The 19,401-nt window shown below is 29.1% G+C and overlaps 1 protein-coding gene, 1 long non-coding RNA gene and 1 pseudogene across 2 annotated transcripts in view; 1 reads left to right on the top strand and 2 right to left on the bottom strand.

Moving 5' to 3' along the window:
- The window catches only part of LOC132938525 (zinc finger protein OZF-like), a 32,154-nt gene extending 21,363 nt beyond the window's left edge, over positions 1-10,791 (bottom strand). Inside the window, exons 1-4 of the mRNA XM_061005410.1 lie at positions 10,691-10,791; positions 10,517-10,625; positions 9,421-9,504; positions 5,721-5,843 (exon numbers count right to left, since the gene is read on the bottom strand). The gene's annotated coding sequence lies outside the window, so the exon portion shown is untranslated. The remainder of the gene's footprint in view (positions 1-5,720; positions 5,844-9,420; positions 9,505-10,516; positions 10,626-10,690) is intronic.
- LOC132939598 (uncharacterized) lies at positions 665-2,857 on the top strand (annotated as a pseudogene).
- A 2,846-nt stretch (positions 10,792-13,637) lies between the features above and the next one.
- LOC132939227 (uncharacterized) lies at positions 13,638-14,597 on the bottom strand. Its single transcript, XR_009663962.1, has 3 exons — positions 14,538-14,597; positions 13,953-14,466; positions 13,638-13,856 (listed from the first exon to the last, which is right to left on the bottom strand). It is a non-coding gene; the product is annotated as an uncharacterized LOC132939227 (long non-coding RNA).
- Between the last annotated feature and the right edge of the window lie 4,804 nt (positions 14,598-19,401).

The raw sequence follows: 19,401 nt of genomic DNA, 5'->3' as shown, positions 1-19,401 counted from the left end.
AAACCAACCATCCACAATGATAAACTTTTTTCAAGCTGTTTAAATTTTCTAAATTGATATCATACATTTTATCAGTATACCTATTCCCATGCCAATGTTCGGCATAGCGCTTAGGCCTTAGGGGTAGGTATAATATAGCTGTGCAAATAATATAAATATACCGGCGTATTCAGACATCCTAAATATATAGGTATCATGTACAGCTGTTTTTTACTTACTGTGTTATAAAGGGTAATCGTTTAAGACTGAGTAGTCTGAATATCTAATTGTGTGGGTATATTACGAGTTACGATATAATATTGGTAGGTACATATTTTTGTAAAGGTTTGTTCTAGTTCTACTCTATAATGGTAGCTATTTTATAGTTTTATAGGGGTACCTTCTGATTTTAATTTTATTGTTTTTAAAACAGTATTTTGCCTTGTCTTTGTGTCAGTGTATCAAAGGTATTTCGTATACTCGTATTTGACTATAATGATTTACAATTAACTTGGTTAATATTTAAAAGCGATTTGAACCACATTTGTTTTATTTAAATGTATGTGTAACAAAATACTATTACCTAAGTATTATATTTGTATTAGCCACGATTCACTAAGTCGTACAAATTATAATATTAGTATATTCCAATACAAATATTCAAATTTCAGTTACACAGTTTCATGAAGATGACAGTTTAATAAACAAATATATTATAATATAGTATTGTATTATTAATTATTATATTGTTTAGTATAATGATTTCTGCTGTTGTTAATCAGCCAATTTTCGGAGAAAACCATAATATAACGGCTGTATGCCCCCGCCGTACGCCGCACTGCCAATGTATTATCGTTCGATCATTTCACGGCGTTCACACACTCACACGATATATACGAATACGATACACACATACGTACTACAGCGTTCACTGAACAGTGACTATAAAAAAAAAATAGTTACTATTCTCTATTTTATTATACCGTCTACGCCTGTGTAAGTGTTATAGCGCAATACGTCTTGTTAATGTTTATGAATATTGTTAAATTATGTAAACTATATTGTGTCGTCGGTTTTTAAATTTTTTTACTAACCACCCAGCTACGACGCACGTGTTGACGTAACGTACCACGTACCTACATCAAAAAAGTTAAGTTGTGCAGGTGCATTTTCGGTAAGTACATACCTATCTACTTTTTTAATTATTATCGTTCTCATTATTGTTATTAATATTATAAATTGTAACTTCGTACTAAAACTCACTGTTTACATGAATCAGAATTAATATAAAAATAATAGGTTACCTATGCTATAATATAAAAAATAGGTATTCAATTTTGTATACGCATATTGATTATTTTCATTCAATGTAATAGCCAATAGGTTTGTATAATTGTAATTAATATTTAATTCGTAGGCGTGCGCAGTCCTTGGCAGGAGGGGCAGTCATATGGTAGTTAAATCATTTTTTAAAATTAACATTTGTAATTCTTTATAATTTGACTTTATTAGAGCAAAAATTGGATTCGTAGGAGGGGCAGCTGCACACGCCTATGTTTATACCAAAATAAAAAATATTTATAAGAGTAAAGCATAATAGTTTTTTAAATTACATCAACAATTAATGTGCAGTAGGTAATTGAAGACTAAAAAAAGTTGAGACCCCCCAACCCCCTTTAATGGGTTTTAACTTTTGGTATACATGGGCATACATTGGTATGCATTTTTATATTATGTCGTCCAGTCACATATGTTAGCATGCTACTTCTAATTATATTTTAATCAATAAGATTAAGTATCATTGCATGTATGCTCATTATTTTTTCACTTTAGTATCTCTTCACATTTTTACAATACCAAGCACATTATAAAATATTACTTTATAAGTATACTTTTTAGTGATTATCTACAAAAAAAAAATAAATATTTGTTATGCCACTTACCAATTTCACCTAATGTATTTTTTTAAAATTAGGTATGCCACCTTCAGAAACTTATGTTTCAAAAGCAAATTTAGAATCGGTCAAAAGAAGCTTAGAATATAAAATCACAGAAGAGGCCAAACAAACAAGGCACTTATTTGCATCCCACAATAATATAGGAGATATTAACAAAATCATGCAAGAAGAAAACTTAGATGACATGCCCAAATTAAACTTAGAAGATTTCCAACAGTTTGATAATGAATTAAAACATAACTTGGAGTTAATAAAAAAGCTGGTAGAATTACTACTGAAACTGCACAGTTTTATTTGATTTGTAAATCTATTTTTTTATTTTTTAGAAATGTTTTATGTTGATCACCATTAAAAGTGGAGATAAATTATCTGAAAGTTTAAAAGCAGTTATTCCGAGAATAATTTCGAAGGAAGTACAATTATTATAATAATTATAATGCTTTTGGAAGGGAAACAAATGGAAGCAAGAAACTGAACTTTTCTGGGACACAATCATACTTATTAGGTATATAATATTGTTCATATTTTGTATTTTATTTTTTTAAGTGTTATTTATTTTTGATTTCAGAAACCATTACTACCAAAGACCCTAATTTAAAACTAAAGGATATTTCAAGCCAACTAAGCCGTTGGTTTTCGGGTGCTAAGGATCGTGAAGGTGGGAAGAAAGAAAGGATTTTTAAGAAAATGAAACACAGCCTTAGTAGAGAAGATAAAAGTGATTAAAATGTATTAATTGTATTTTAAAAAGGTGTTGTTTAATAAAGATTTTGAACAACTAAATTGAATTATATTTTATAAATTATTTATATCTTAGAAATACTAAAGATTGATCACTATAAGAACATTTTATTTTTTGAACTAGGCATAAACATGCTAAGTTATGTATTAATTTGGAAATTGTATTCAACTTTTTTATAGTTACCTACTATATTCTACTCATTTTATAACATATTTTTTTATATTTATACATACATAGGAATAGATATTAATATATTTATCATTGTTACATTGCATGTTGGCACAATACATAAACTGACAATTATAGATCATTAAAAATATATTATAAAATATTTATATAAGTTTTATTAGTAAGGGCATGCCAGCACAGAACCAGCAATGGTAGACCAGTCACCAGTACAGAATATTATTGCGCCAGTAATATTACTTAGTACTGCACCAATAATGTTATTCAGTACTGGTCTAAATCTGCCTGCCAGTAATATGCCAGCATTAGCCAGTACTGGCGGAATGCTGCGCCTGTTGTGGATTTCCGATTGGAATGGTCCCTTGATATAGTAATGTGGCGACCCGGCACATCTCTTTTAGATAAATGATTAAATACTTAATCAAGTCTTCCAATTATCTCCCTATTATTACAACACCGTTACCAATATGCGTTTTTTTTTTGGGGGTTAGTTAATATAATTGCATGTTTTCATGATTTCGTATTTATGCTTATTTTCTTAAAATGTTTTTATATTTTCGGTTCATCCGTTACCTACCTACATACCTACCTACCAAATGTGTAAATAAAGAATTTTTTTTGTAGACCAATTTGAATTATAATTTATTAATTTAAAAAATGTTTAATAAAAACGTTTTCATTCAGTATTTTTTTTGAATTTCAAGTGCATATTTTTGAATATTTCAGTGCATATATTTGACTGTTTTTAGTGCATACATACAGGCAAATATTTAACGCTTTTTCATTGCATTAAATTCACAGCCCTGCTAATTACTTTTACTTCCAATCATAATACCTACCACAGTTAATGTTAAATGTCAAATTGTCAACAATCAACTGCTTCTTCAACTTGATAACACTAAGAGGATGTCAGATTTTTAGCGCACCATTTATTTCTCTCTCTGACCCAATCATTTTAGTGTTTTCTTAATCGTACATTTGGTATGCTACGCGTGGGTCAAAGATGGAAAACAAATAGTGCGCTGACATCCCAACCGGCAACAAGTTTACACGAGTGAGCTGGGTATGGCTCCATCATAGATAATAAAGATATGGATAGGACGGTTGCACCCAAAAACCGTACACTTTTGATTTTAGCCAAAAACCGCACAGCTTAACGGTCATTGTATAACAAATTACCGTACATTTATAGTGGGTTAAAACGGCACGCTATTTTTAGTAAAAATAGTGAAAAGATAAGATTATATGATATGTACTATTGTTTCAATTTTGGGAAGAATTTTTACGTGACGGAGATCGTATAAAGTTTTTAAAAAACGTCGGCAGTCGGTTTCAGCCAATCAAACTTTGAAAGTTTTAATTTTTTTTAAAATTAATATTTAAAATTTTTTAATATACCTATACATTTTTTGTTTTACATTTTTTTTAAATTAATATTTTAAATTATTGAATTTATACATTTTTAAGTTGACATTTTTTTAAAATTTTTAAATAAAATTTAAAAAAAAATAGAACAAATTATTAATTGTACATATACACGTGCGTTTTTTGTTTATCGATCTTTTTGGGGTCAAAATCATAACTGTGCGGTTTTTAGATACGACAATTTCTAAAATTGTGCGGTTTTGACCTATTAAATGTGTGCGGTTTTAACCTACCAAAAGTGTGCGGTTTTGACCTGTATTTTATCAAAAGTGTGCGGTTTTTGCAGTCAACGGATAGGACATAATGGTCTTATCAGCGGTCTTCGAGGGGAACAATAAATTGAGGCCAAATAAAGTATACTTATATCGAGTATCGACTATCGACTATCAATATAAAGGGGGCCTCAATTGCCTTCCCCTCCGGGAACGCAGCCTCAAATGTATTTAACATAGGCGTGGACTATCCATATCTTTATTATCTATGGGCTTCATCCATAGCATGGATTAAGGTGTCAACAATCAAAGGATCAACTTGATAATCAAACACTTAAGTTCGGCAACCTGCAACTCAGGATCTTTTTATTCAAAGTGTCCTAATGAGTCATAAGAAGGTTAGTTAGGTAAACCTATGGTTAGTTGAAGCCAAAGAGTCAATAGGGCCTTTGCAATTCAAGATCTTTTCCTACGTAGTCGGCATTGTTAACATAACTATTCTACCTTTAAACTTTTTCGTCCCCCGTCTATCACAGCTATATACAGGTTCAGCCACTCTCATTCCACACCTCCATATGATCGGTATTCTGTCTATCAATCTCTTCTTCAGTCTTCTCGTCCATCATTTCTCCCCTAAATTAACTTCTATAGCCACTCTCACTATCTCTTATCATACAGTGGCCGAACCACCTAAACCTATTCTCTCTTGTTTTCACTACAATATGTACACTAACCTACACTACCCTTAATTAATTAATTTCTTATTCTATCCTCTTTTATACCTTAACACCTTACTTATTATTCTCATATCTGTTACTCTCACTCCACTTACCTACCCTAACCTTACATTTCTTTTTCATCTTTCCCTTTCATACACCAAACATTCTGAAATCCTGTTGACCCATTTCCTTATCTTCGCCATATCACACACTTCCTAATTCCTATTCACTCAGTCTCTAGTTACCTACAAGTCATCGTACTTGATTATCGGTGAAAATATTTAAATATCATTGAGCGAATTCCCTACTCGAAAGAATTGCTTAAAAAAATATCATACCTCACCAATTTTCTAATTTTGAACACGACTTTATTGATAGCCCGAATAGTGTTATACCAGTATAGTTACAATACAAATATTGAAAATTTTCGGGCAATACATCCCCTGATCAATTAACTATAATAAAAAAAAAACCTACTGAGAAATAAGAAAATACATACCCCGTGACGGAATCGAAATCTGCTACGAAACTTAGTCTTCGAAACACTGAAACGTTCACACATTTCAATCTGCTTATGATATATTATTCCCAGTTTGAAAATGTTCACTGACGAATACCATTTCTGAAATAACACGCATCTTGCAGTAAAATGTTCTACAATATTCTAATGACCTATGCGTTACAGTTTACAGATATTATATAAACCTACCAATAAATACCTAATATTAATTTTTATTACACAGAGTTTGTATTTTTAAATGTTGTATTCAAGGATTTATTAGTTTTATTTTTATACCTAACAAAAATTACATTTATTCACAAGTCAGTTATCAACTAGAACTCGACTACGAGTAAGACAGTGTTTGGATTGTTCGGACTGGCGTATAATTTATTATTATTATACATTGCGCCTTTGGTAGGCAGTAGTAAACGTATATGCTTCTACGTTACTTAGTTAACAGATTTTTCGCGACAATAAATATTTAATTCAAGTCTAAAAAGTAAATGTAAGACCAAAATAATATAAAAACAAACTTATGCATAAACATCGACTCTTCCAGTGAAACCTAGCTGTACTGCAGCACACACTGTCGTCGAAGAAACAGCTATCTTCATTCGTCTACATCTCGCTCCATCTCCATCTCTCTCTACATCTCGCTAATTGAAACCTATCTAGTATACAATACTAGTATCTTTATGATCTGTAATATATTCTGGTGTTCGATGAAAAAGATTGAAATAAGATAAAAATACATATTTTTTTGGTTTTGAATATGAAAGTTGTGAGATGATCGATATGAATTTTGTGAGAAATCTAGAGGTACTAGAAAACTGAGACGAGTGTGTTGAATTAAATAAATTTAAAAATTGATTAATACAACAATCGCTTAAAAATTAATTTAATTCAAATAATGAGATGAACCTTATTAGATCATTTAAATTTTCCAGAACAAGCCCCCAGTTGTTGGTCGCATGCCAATTTTAACCATATACTAGACCACAAGTTTATAGACATTCTATAATGCATTCTGCTGCCGGTGGCCCTGGGCCTAGACACTGTTGGGGAAATTATATTTCTTTAGTAATTAAATTACGATACGAATTATAAGTTACGTAGGTCCTTGTCCAATACTCGACTACCAGAATTTAAATTAAAGAATGTGATGATATACCTAGGTAACATATCGATCGATTCTAAAACAGAAACTTAACCTAGGTACAAATAATATCACAATATCAAATAGTGAAATGTGAAAATTTGAAGAAAATTTCCTATAGGTATATCCCGTAAAACCCCCAAAATAAAACGTACGTTTGAGGTGTTCTCTTAAAACCCAAATATTTAATGCCCGTATCCCGTATGCATAGAAAATGTATGTTTCACATTTAACGAAAACTAAAACTATCGTAACGGAACTGAATTACGAAGAACGTATAAAACAAAAATAATCGTCACCAAGTGATAGGTATAATCTGCTATGTACTTACAAATCATATTAAATAACATTAATCGTTATATATTTTCTTATTTTGTTAGGTAGGTATAAAAACCTACCTTCCTACTTATAAAAGCATTACCTAATCATTAATAAATAAATTAATAATTTTTAAAACATTGTGTTCAAAAAAATAAAAAAAAAAATGTGATTTTAATTAGAGTCTTATAATGTACCTACCTATATTTAAAAAATAAATAAATATAATAATAACTGTTGAACTTTTAGGGACATAATAGGTAACACATTCGTGTATGTAGTATTACACTATTTATATAGGTATATTATAGAGTATATGAGTAGGTATATTATTCATAAGTGCGCACACGTCAGGATAGGCAGTTGACCATTCCGTGAATATACTTTTATGTGTACATGGTTATACATCCCTAATCCCTATGATATAGAATATAGATATTAGGTGAACAATAGAAGTTAAGTATGTGACACTAAATTAATAGTTACCTATAACTTATAACGTTGTATTTTAATAACCTATTAATTAATATGTATTACCTAAATAACAAAATAACTAAATTAATTCGTGTTTTTTTTAAACATTTTCACGTCCCCTCCCCTTACGAAATTGTGTCACTCCTCCTTAGAGTGGTGCGCCCCTTAGGTTAAGAGCCCTTGAAATAGTGCATGTTAAAAAATCAGCCATATCCTCCCCCCCCACCCCTTGACAAAATCATTTGACTCATTTAGCTACTTTATGAATTAAGAACGATACATTGAACGTACAAAACTGTACCTACCTACATAATAGTTATCAACCTATTAACCCATCAATAATATTATATTTTTTATTGTGTACACTAATCGATTGGTATATACAAAATAACGTTAAATTATAAATAGGACGTGGATTTAAATGCATTAAAAATAAGAAAAATGCCTTAAAAATACGAATTAATGCACTTATATTACAAAGCATAATAAAATGGCCAGAAAAATTAAAAGTCCAATTTAAACGAATATAAAATAGAATTTAGATAAGTGTATAGGTAGTGTATTCGTTATATTTTGAGTTTCATTATAGCACATCAGTCGATCAGATGCTATTTAATATTTTAAAATAAAAAAATTCGACAGTAATTCCATATTGGCAAGTGTTGTTTTCTATAACTGAAGACTGAAGTTATAGTATCAAACATAATGGGTACGTAAAAAAATAGAAATATAAGAAAAAAAATTACCTTTATTTAATTGTATTTAATTTTTTTCTAATAAGTTTTTTATAAATTGACTTTATCCCATATAAATGTTCTAATTTCATTTTTCAATTCGTTGATAATATATGAAACGAATTCTTTGCTTGGAAAGCAATGTTTTAGAAAATGCCGTTTATATTTAAATAATAAATAATAATTTCTGATGCATTGATGCGGAAGAGTGAGGGGGTGGACAATCAGCCGAACCGAAATCTAACATCTTAAACACTTAATATAAACAATTTTTCACACACGCGTCATGGTATGAAAATAAAAAAATATTTATAATTCATATTTATACCGATTTTCTACCGAAAAAATAAATTACTTTAATCTCAATATTATTTATTAGTTAACGATATATTTGCTCAGAATCGTTTTTCGTTTGTTCGTTTTGTATTTTAATAATTTAACTTTTAGGGACATAATAGGTAACACATTCGTGTATGTAGTATTACACTATTTATATACCTATACGAGTATAAGTGCGCACACGTCAGGTTAGGCAGTTGACCATTCCGTGAATATTACTTTTATGTGTGCATGGTTATACGGCCCTAATCCCTATGATATAGAATATAGATATTAGGTGAATAATAGAAGTTAAGTATGTGACACTAAATTAATAGTTACCTATAACTTATAACGTTGTATTTGGAAAAAAAATTACCAGTTATTAATTAAAATTGTATCTTATGACTATTATCAGTTATAAGTCATAACATATATTTCTATAAATTAAACCAAAATATTTATATATTTATATTAAGTACCCTGTATAGGTATGCACCTATTAATTATAGTTATTCTACAAACAGGGACTGGAAAAACGACGACGGCGTTTATATCTCGCGTATTTTATACATTTCTAGTCCGGAACTAAAATATGCGCCTACAACACATGGATAGCACATTTTTCGTGACATTAAATATTTGTTAAGTCTTAAAAGTAAATGTAAGCCCCAAAAGAATATAAAAACAAACTTACTTTAATTATCGACTCCTTCGGCGGAATCCGTGACGTGTGTGAACTGCGACGCCCAAGAGGAAACGCTCCATAATACAGCCAGAACTTAGAATATTGTGATTTATGAAAAATAAAATTATACGAAATGCACTAAGTTTTTTGCTCATATCTTCTTTGCTTATTGAAATTTTAGAATTTTTAAGCGACTGTGTCTTCTGCAACGACTTTGAGATTTGCCATAGATTAAATAAATAAATGATAGATATCATACTAGGTACGTCAATATGATGAATCCACGGATATAATATAATGCAACTTTTTAGAATATTTTTATAAGAGCATATTATTGTATTTAATGAATTATTAAATAAAAATGTGATTACTGGATTTTAGAGTTAACATAAAGCCATAAGCGTATACAGTAAATTCATCAAATACTATAATACCAACTATATTTTTACAATGATGTGTGTTTTTTTTTATTAATATTTTTAATTATTTTTTCTTGTGGTCTGTGTAAACGATAAGTATTTGTAATAAAGATTCAATTTTCATATATAATATTATATTATAGGCACTCAGTATGTAATCATATGTTAATTTTTAGCTTAATTTAATTGTAGGTATTTAGTAAATAATAATAGTTACCTATATGAAATTGTGTTTTCGAATAGCAATTTATTGTTTGTATTAATACCTACACCATAATAGGGAACTAAAATTTTGTAAATGATGTACAAATGTATTTTTGGTGTTTTAAGGCTGCTGTAAGATCAATTTATGAGAATCCTTGCATTAAATTGTTATGAGGTGTATAATGTATTTATGTATATAAAAATATAAAATATAAAGATTAATAACATTATATTGTTTTAAATACTTCGCGCAAACCTAAGGTGATACCCGGCGTATAGTATAACATGCAAAAAGGTGCGTATTAAACTTGGCGTGGTGAAACGAAGACGGTCTCGCGTATTTTATACATTGCGCTATTGGGATTAAACTTATAAATGCTTCTACGTCACGTAGTTAACAGATTGTCCGTGGCAATAAATATTTAATTTAAGTCTAAAAAGTAAATGTAAAATAGTAGGTAATAATATGAAAACAAACTTACTCGTAAACATCTACTCTTCCGGTGAAACGCAGCTGGAGTGCCGCCATCGCCGAAGAAACAGCTATCTTCATCCATCTTTATCTAATCATCTCACTCCGATGAGCTGAAACTTGAAAGTATCGAAATATTTTATGAAAATAACCTGATCAAACGAAATTTGCGAGTTTGTGTTACAACTTATATCCTGTTTAACGAACTGTTCGTTTATATTTGTGGCCTATTATTTTTTTGTTCACTGAAATCAAAATATACAATATATTATATTTATAATACAATAGTATTGCTGAAATTATTAGAATTCTTAACCGTCGCCGACGAATTTCGACAATTGACGATTGCCATAGATATCATAAAATATATTATTTACTATGATAAATCCAAAGAACTTATATATTATTATATAAATACTCAGTAAACCTATACGGTATATTTATAAATCGTATGTTCTTTTACAGAAATCTTTGTCATCTGCAATGCACCTATTCTGGTTTTCTATTTCAATTATAGTTCGCATGCCAAATTTAACTATACAAACTGGTCCGCAAGTTTATAGACTTTCTAATACATTCTCCCGCCAGTGCAAATAGACAAAGTGTTTGAGAAGTTATATTTTTTTGGTACCTAATTAATTTACAATATGAATTATTATAAGTTACCTATGTAGGTACTTGTCCAAAACTCGACTACCTGCAAATCATTGGTTTTTATGGTATAGCCTTACGAAGTTCACGATTTTCGGTGTTTTACGCACCCGTACAACGCTTAAAGTTTACCGAGCTTAAGTATTACAAATTAATTTTTTTTTAATCTAGGTAAATCAACGTTTTAAAATTGATAGTGCAAAAATAATTCTGACACCCACCCATGGTGGTTTTACATAACAAGTCGAGGGATGTTTTTGATTTTAATTGTTCGAGCAAATACAGTGTGGTATACCGGGTACATATGAAAATACCAAAAATTTCAATTAGTTATAAAACATATAACTTAAAAATAAGATTGACCGCCAAGTTCAGACTTCCCTGTCGTTTTCAGTTAAAAACTAATGATTTCCGGCAATTATTTTTTGCAATATCGATCTTAATTCGTTGTAACTTGTAATTTATATACCTATTTTAAAAATATTATTCGTGGGTAATTGAAACGTCTAAAATATATTATCATATACAAATACGATAATAAACAAATAATAATAATTCAACTTAACCGGCTACGGTATTAATAATATTTAATAATATCAATATAAATATAGTATACAATATCCTAGGCTGACAAATCGTCTCCACTTAAAATCGTTTTTCGTATACTATGATATTATATCATTGAATTCAAATTTAACACTATCCATAACAGTCACCCACTTGTAACCTACTGTTCAGCAGAGTCACTTCCAATTTTTTTTTTTAGATTCTGAGGGAAGCGATGAATGTATTAATTTTACAATGATGTGTGTTTTTTTTTATTTTTTTTTTTTGTGTCTGTCATTACCTTTTAGGACAGTAAAAGTGCTTGAATTTTCTTTAACAGTAACTTTTCTGATAGTGAATCTAGTTGGTACTATGGGGGGTCAAAAGTAAAATTTTCCCAGTAGTTTTCAAAAGCGAACGTGAAAAACAAAGGAAAAACGGGAATTTTTTACGCAAAGTCCGTTTTCGAGAAAATCGATTTTGGTTTTAGGTGCAACTCTAAAACAAATGACCGTAGGTACATTAAATTTTGACTGAATGCTTATATTAGCATTTTCTATAAACCATAACATTTTCCAAATATTTTGACTATTTTGAGCTGTTTACGGACATTGTCAGTTTTCAATTTTTTTAGTTTTTTTTTTCTATAAATATCAATAAAATTTTATCTGTTGAGTAAAAAAGCTTGAAAATTTAATAGAAGGCTCCTAAGTTATTGTTTCAAAGGCAGATGAAAAAAATTAAAAATCCTTAGTCACAGTTTTTATTTATAAGCATTTAAAGTTCAAATTTTGATAAAATACTGAAACATCACGAAAAATAGCAAATTATTTTGAGTTGAGAATTCATAAAAATTTTTCTTTTTAAATCTAAGATTTGAAAATGTAATATAAGATTACTCATAAGTTTGTCTACCTTTATCAAAAAAAAAAATGTCTACAAGAAAGTCAAATTAAATTTTTATGAACGTTTGAAATTCATATTTTTACAACATTTGATATTCACTCGATTTCTCATGTAACGATTTTCCTTTTTTGTTGTAATTAAAAAACGTATGACTGTAGATACTTGAAAATTTCACTGAATGTTTATATTAGCATTTTCTATACACCATAAAATGTTGAAAATATTTTGACTCTTTTTGAGCTGTTTACGGACATAGTCAGTTTTCAATTATTTTAGTTTTTTTTTCTATAAATATCAATAAAATTTTATTTGTCGGGTAAAAAAGCGTGAAAAATTAATGCAAGGCTTCTGATATATTGGTACAATAGTAGTTGAAAAATATTAAAAATACATAGGCTCAATTTTTATTTATAAGCATTTAAAGTTAAAATTTTGACAACATTTATCAAATTTATAATTTAATAATTATTTTGTAGTTAAAAATTTATAAAATGTTCAACTTTTGTAGCTGAGGATTAAAAATTAAAACAAGGTTCCACGTAAATAGGTTATATATAAATTACTTTATTCAATATAATATCATCAAATATACTTGGTAATATCATAGGCTGACGGACCGTTTTCGCTCAGAATCGTTTTTCTTATACAATGATATTATATCATTGAATTCAAATTTAACACCATCCATTACAGTGACCCACTTGTAACCTACTGTACAGCAGAGCGACATCCACTTACCCACCTTTTTTTAATTGACCTCCCTTTTTATTTAATTCCTGATAAACGAGTTTTGGATAAGTACCTATACCTACATAATAGGTAGGTACCTGTCCTACCTATAACCTATATTAATTAAAAACTATTTTTAACACGACGTATTTACTTATTATTTTTGTCTTTTAGTTTATCTAATTTTGTATGATTAAAATATGTTTCCTTTATACCCAAATAATTTTTAAGTACCTACAAATAATATAGAACTCAATTTTATTTTAACAATAAATACTTTTATTAATACAGTGTTGACTTTGTAGATGGGTAGTAATAAATTAACTGTACATTCAGGATTACATGCATTCAGGTGAATAATTATAAGATTGCAATGATAGATGTAAGATGTTAGATGTATTGTTGATTCATCAATACGATGCTGGGTGGACTTGAGGACTTCCCATGTTCAGCGACCGGCGTCGACCCGTTTTGTGGCACAGCGGAAACTTCGTACAGCTGACTGTTCGACAAAGACACTGTAATATTATTTGAAAAATATTATTTCTACTTAATCGTAATAACTGGGTATAATGAGTTTAATATTATATTATATTACAATAAATATTAAGTACCTATATTATTAGCTTCTAATAATTGGGACGTCATTTTTGTAGATATTGATCCGGACAAAATGATCGCTAGACGCGCTAGGCCACGGTTTATGGCGTACCTATCCGATGAAATTGTTGGAGACTCTTTCAAACTGGGCAATCTGATAAACGGTGACGTGATCGTTACTTCGCCATCATAGGGTAGACCAGAATACACAAAAATGTAGGTCATCGGGCTGTCGGCTGTATGTATGATAAAGTCCTGGAAGTGGGAATTACAATAGCCCCTAAAATGCTGTTACACCTCAACCTTAATAAAAACAAAGAATGATTAAAAAATGGCAACGGAATTGGCCTACAAATCTGAAAATAAGTTTATGGACAGATAACTTCTCAACGTAATATTATGACCGATCCAATAATAACTTTCCATAGGTACATCAGACCTATGTGCGACGGCTGCTCACCAACGTATCGACATCCACCAGATAACTTTGGTAAGTTTTCAAACTATACCGCTCATTCTTGCGGAATGCTAAAGAAAATTCATTTATTAGATAAATATTATACTATAACAATTTTTAAATATAGACGTTTTCAACTCACAGTTATGCAGATGGATGTCGACCGGTTTGGGAGCGACGTCTGATACGCCACTGTTCTAATGAATTCTAACATAAATAATATATTATTATAATATTTTTATATTTTTATATAGGTACGGTTAGGTATATTAAATTAATTAAGTAGGTACTATATTAATATAGTCTATTAATTATTTTTTTACTATGCTTTTATTGTATTAAAATATACACAATGAATTATAACTTACATTATTGGACTGGACATACAGCAACGTCGAGTTGAGGTACCTGTCCATAAACACATTTTCATCAGCAAAATATAATATAAAATATAAAGTAAGGAAATGCATAAAGAAAAAACTGTATTTATTCATACAATTTTGAAATCAAAAACATTAGAACAAGATAATGCTTTCTTGATAAATTAAAAATATTTGAAGATTTTATTTGTCATACGTTTACATGGCAATAGTAAAATTCTATTAAACCTATTAGGTACGTAAACAACATTTATTAATATGACAAATATTTAAAATTTCAAAAAATGGGGACCCTTGTGTAACCCCTCACTTTGTTTTTTTGGTTAGCGCTGGGAGTTTTTGTGCAAAAACGTCGGGACCGGGTGCACATTTCTGCACAAACGATGCACAAACGTTTGGCACATTAAAAATTTCAATTTTCCAAAAAGAGGGTGTATCGTTTCAATGGCCCCCCCACTTTGTTTTTTGGATGGCGCTGGGAGTTTTTATGCACAAACGTCGGGACCTGGTGCACATTTCTGCACAAACTATGCACAAACGTTTGGCACATTCAAAAATCCAAATATTCAATGTGGGGGGGGGCTGCCGTTTCAATGCCCCCCCAGATTTTGTTTTAGGGATAGAGCTTTCAGTTTTTGTGCACAAACGATTGGACTTGGTGCACATTTCTGCCCAAACGATGCACAAACGTTTGTCGTGGTCAGAAGTTCAAATTTCGAAAGTGGGGGGGGGGGGCATTGAAATGGACCTACTCAAAATAATTTGTTAATTTTCGTGAGTTTTCCGTATTTTGTCAACATTTGAACTTTAAATGCTTATAAATAAAAAATGTGACTAAGGATTTTTAATTTTTTTCATCTGCCTTTGAAACAATAACCTAGGAGCCTTCTATTAAATTTTCAATCTTTTTTACTCAACAGATAAAATTTTATTGATATTTATAGAAAAAAAAACTAAAAAAATTTAAAATGACAATGTTCGTAAGCAGCTCAAAAAGAGTCAAAATTGTATGGTGTATATAAAATGCTAATATAAACATTCGGTGAAATTTCATGTACCTACGGCCATTTGTTTTAAAGTTACACCAAAAACCAAAATCGATTTTCTCGAAAACAGATTTTGCGTAAAAATTCCCGTTTTTCCTTAATTTTTCTTTTGTTTTTCACGTAGCTTTTGAAAACTACTAGGACTACTTTTTATTTTTGACCCCCCAAAGTACCAACTAGATTCACTTTCCTATCAGAAAAGTTACTGTTGAAGAAAATCCAAGCACTGTCCTAAAAGGTGATGACAGACACAAAAATAAAAAAAAAACACACATTATTGTAAAATCAATACATTCATCGCTTCGCTCAGAATCTAAGATAAATAAAAAATAAAAAATGAAAAAAAAACACAAATCATTATAAAATCAATACATTCGCCGCTCCGCTAGAATCTAAAAATGTCAATTATTTAATTGTTTGATTTTTTGTTTTTCGAATAATATCAAAATAATAAAACATATATCTAAAATAATATCAATATATTATAGAAGGTATATTTTCCATTTTTTTTTCGAATAATAACTTATTTAATTTTTTTTTCTTGTTGATGGGCCCCTCATTTGAACATAAAATCTAGCAAGGGAATGCAATGCATACCTTGCTTACCCTATTGTTGCGGCACTGGTGCGTTGTAAAAAATGGTTGAGAAACCAGAAACACTGCACTAGGCAATGTAATTTTACATTTTTATAATCTTCATGCATATTCTAAATGGTATAGGTATGCTAAATTAATTTTAAAACCACAAGCAATTAAATGCAGTTTTGTATAATAATATAATCAAATTTGGTTTATATATCTTGGACCCCCTATATTAGATCTTTAGATCCTTTATATTTAGTTCTGTCCAGGTACTTAAATTGCATATGTATAAATGGTTAAAAAAAATTGTAAAAATCGTCTTTTGATGTTTAAAAATGGGTATATAATTTTATACTTATAGGCTATATTTAATAATTTATTATATTCCATTATTTGAATTAAACAAAATATAACCTTGCTTATGGTTAACAATGCATTTTATAAATAAATTTCAAATAAATAAATTTTACCAGGTAAGTACGTATATGAATAATTTTTTTAATATGCAGGAAAAATATTTAATAATTTTGTAAAAAGTTTGTCTACTTGGTAAATAAATTAGTACGTGGAACATATGAATAGTATTTTTTCCTACCTTTCCATACCGATAATGGCGTATTTTCAACTGTCGTAAATGGACATCATTGCCAAATGTTAAGTCTATTTCTAATAAGAATAAGAAATCGTAAATTTTACATTATGAATTTGCCCCTAGTTCAGTGGCACAACTAGAGTTCAAATCTTGGGGGTGCTACAATTATGAACCTCACTTAAAGTAGTGGCATACGCGTAAGGTGGTCAAATTTTTTGGGGGGCTTTAGCCCTTTTAGGGGCAGACATGTAACGACTTGTGTGCCCCCACACCCTCCAATCAGCGTACAACTGCAAATATACATCATAAAATACAAATAACGTGTGACAGTCTAAGGTTTTATTAAAATATTCTATTTTTTTTTTTACTTATAAAATTAAACGTCTATTTTTTTTAGAGATTTTAAAAGCGTTTTGAAAAACAAAAGAAAAATTACAGAAAACAATTTTTACGCAACATACATTTTTGACTAAATCGATTTTGGTTTTTGGTGTAACTCTAAAACAAATAACCGTAGATACATGAAATGTTAACTGAATGTTTATATTAGAATTTTCTATACACTATAACATTTTAAAAATATTTTGACTTATTTTGAGCTGTTTACGAACATTGTCAGTTTTCAATTTTTTAGTTTTTTTTTTAATAAATATCAATAAAATTTTATTTGTTGGGTAAAAATGCGTGAAAATTTAATGCAAGGCTCCTGATATATTGTTACAGTAGCAATTGTAAAATATTAAAAATATATAGGCACACAATTTTTTCATAAGCATTTGAAGTTCGAATTTTGACAAAATTTATCAAAATCTCGAAAATTGTCAATCACTGTAATTAAAAAATTATAAAATGTTCAGTTTTTATAACTAAGGATTGAAAATTTAAAACAAAGATTCTCATAAATAGTTCATACTGTAACCAAAAAATCTAAAATATACATTAACACAGTTATTTTTTATAGACATTTTAAATTCAAATTTGGACGAAATTACATATTAAAATCAATATTAACAATTTTGGTTTTTGTTGTAATTTAAAAATATTATTCGGGGATATATGAAACTGAAAAATCAAAAAATTAAAATATGTCTTATCCATACAATCTAGTAAGGATTGAAACAAGGTTTAAAACAAGGCTCCACGTAAATATGTTATGTAAAAATTACTTTATTCACAATAATATCATCAAATATACTTGGCAATGTCATAGGCTGACTGTCCTTAAAAAAATAAACACCATTGTAAAACCATAAAAAATAAATAAAAATAACGATTTTAGTTATTTTGTTGTAATTTATAATATTAAATCAACATATAGGCTATAATAAAATATAATAGCAATATAAAATATCCAGACCGATGAACCGTCCCCGCTCAGAATCGATTTTCTTATACAATGATATTATATCATTGAATTCAAATTTAACACCATCCATTACAGTGATCCACTTGTAACCTACTATACAGCAGAGCGACATCCACTTACCTACCTTTTTTTAGTTTTTTTTTTCTACAAATATCAATAAAATGTTATTTGTTGGTTAAAAAAGCGTGAAAATTTAAGATAAGGCTCCTGGTATATCGTTCTAATAGCAATTTAAAAATATTAAAAATACATAGGCACAAATTTTTTTATAAGCATTTAAAGTTCAAATATTGACAAAATACGTAAAATTCACAAAAATAATGTGAAAATTATTTTGAGTTCGAAATTTATAAAAATTTTTCTTTTTAAATCTAAGATTTGAAAATGTAACATAAGATTCCTCATAAGTTTGTTTATTTTATTAAAAGAAAAAATAAATATTTACAAGCAAATCAATTTAAATTTTTATGAGCGTTTGAAGTTCATATTTTTACAAGATTGGATATTCACTCGATTTCTCATGAAGCAATTTTGTTATTTTGTTGCAATTCAAAAACGATTAACTTACAATACATGAAAATTTCACTGAATGTATATATTTTCATTTTCTACAGACATTGTCAGTTTTTCACTCACTAACCGTCTTCACTCAGAATCATTTTTCTTATAGAATGATATTATGTCATTGAATTCAAATTTAATACCATCCATTACAGTGACCCACTTGTAATCTACTGTACAGTAGAGCGACACCCACTTGCCCATCTTTTTTGATATGAACTTATTTGATTATTAGTTTCTGAACCCCTGTCTTTAATAATTTATTAGTAATAGGTATTCGGTACATTTCGTTTCTACCACACTACCACGTGCACATAGCGCTTAGTTAACACTATTGAATTTTACAACATAATAATAATAACACAATAAAATAATAAATAGATGACGTATTTCAATGAAATAAGCACAATTTAACCTTAACGACATAATATCGACAGATGAAAACAACGCACTATTGTATATTTGTATAATATTATAAC

This window comes from Metopolophium dirhodum, chromosome 2 (assembly GCF_019925205.1).
Source record: "Metopolophium dirhodum isolate CAU chromosome 2, ASM1992520v1, whole genome shotgun sequence".
Classification (NCBI taxonomy): Eukaryota; Metazoa; Arthropoda; class Insecta; order Hemiptera; family Aphididae; genus Metopolophium; species Metopolophium dirhodum.
Note: the sequence above shows the minus strand (reverse complement) of the source record. Positions and strands in the feature narration are given on the sequence as shown.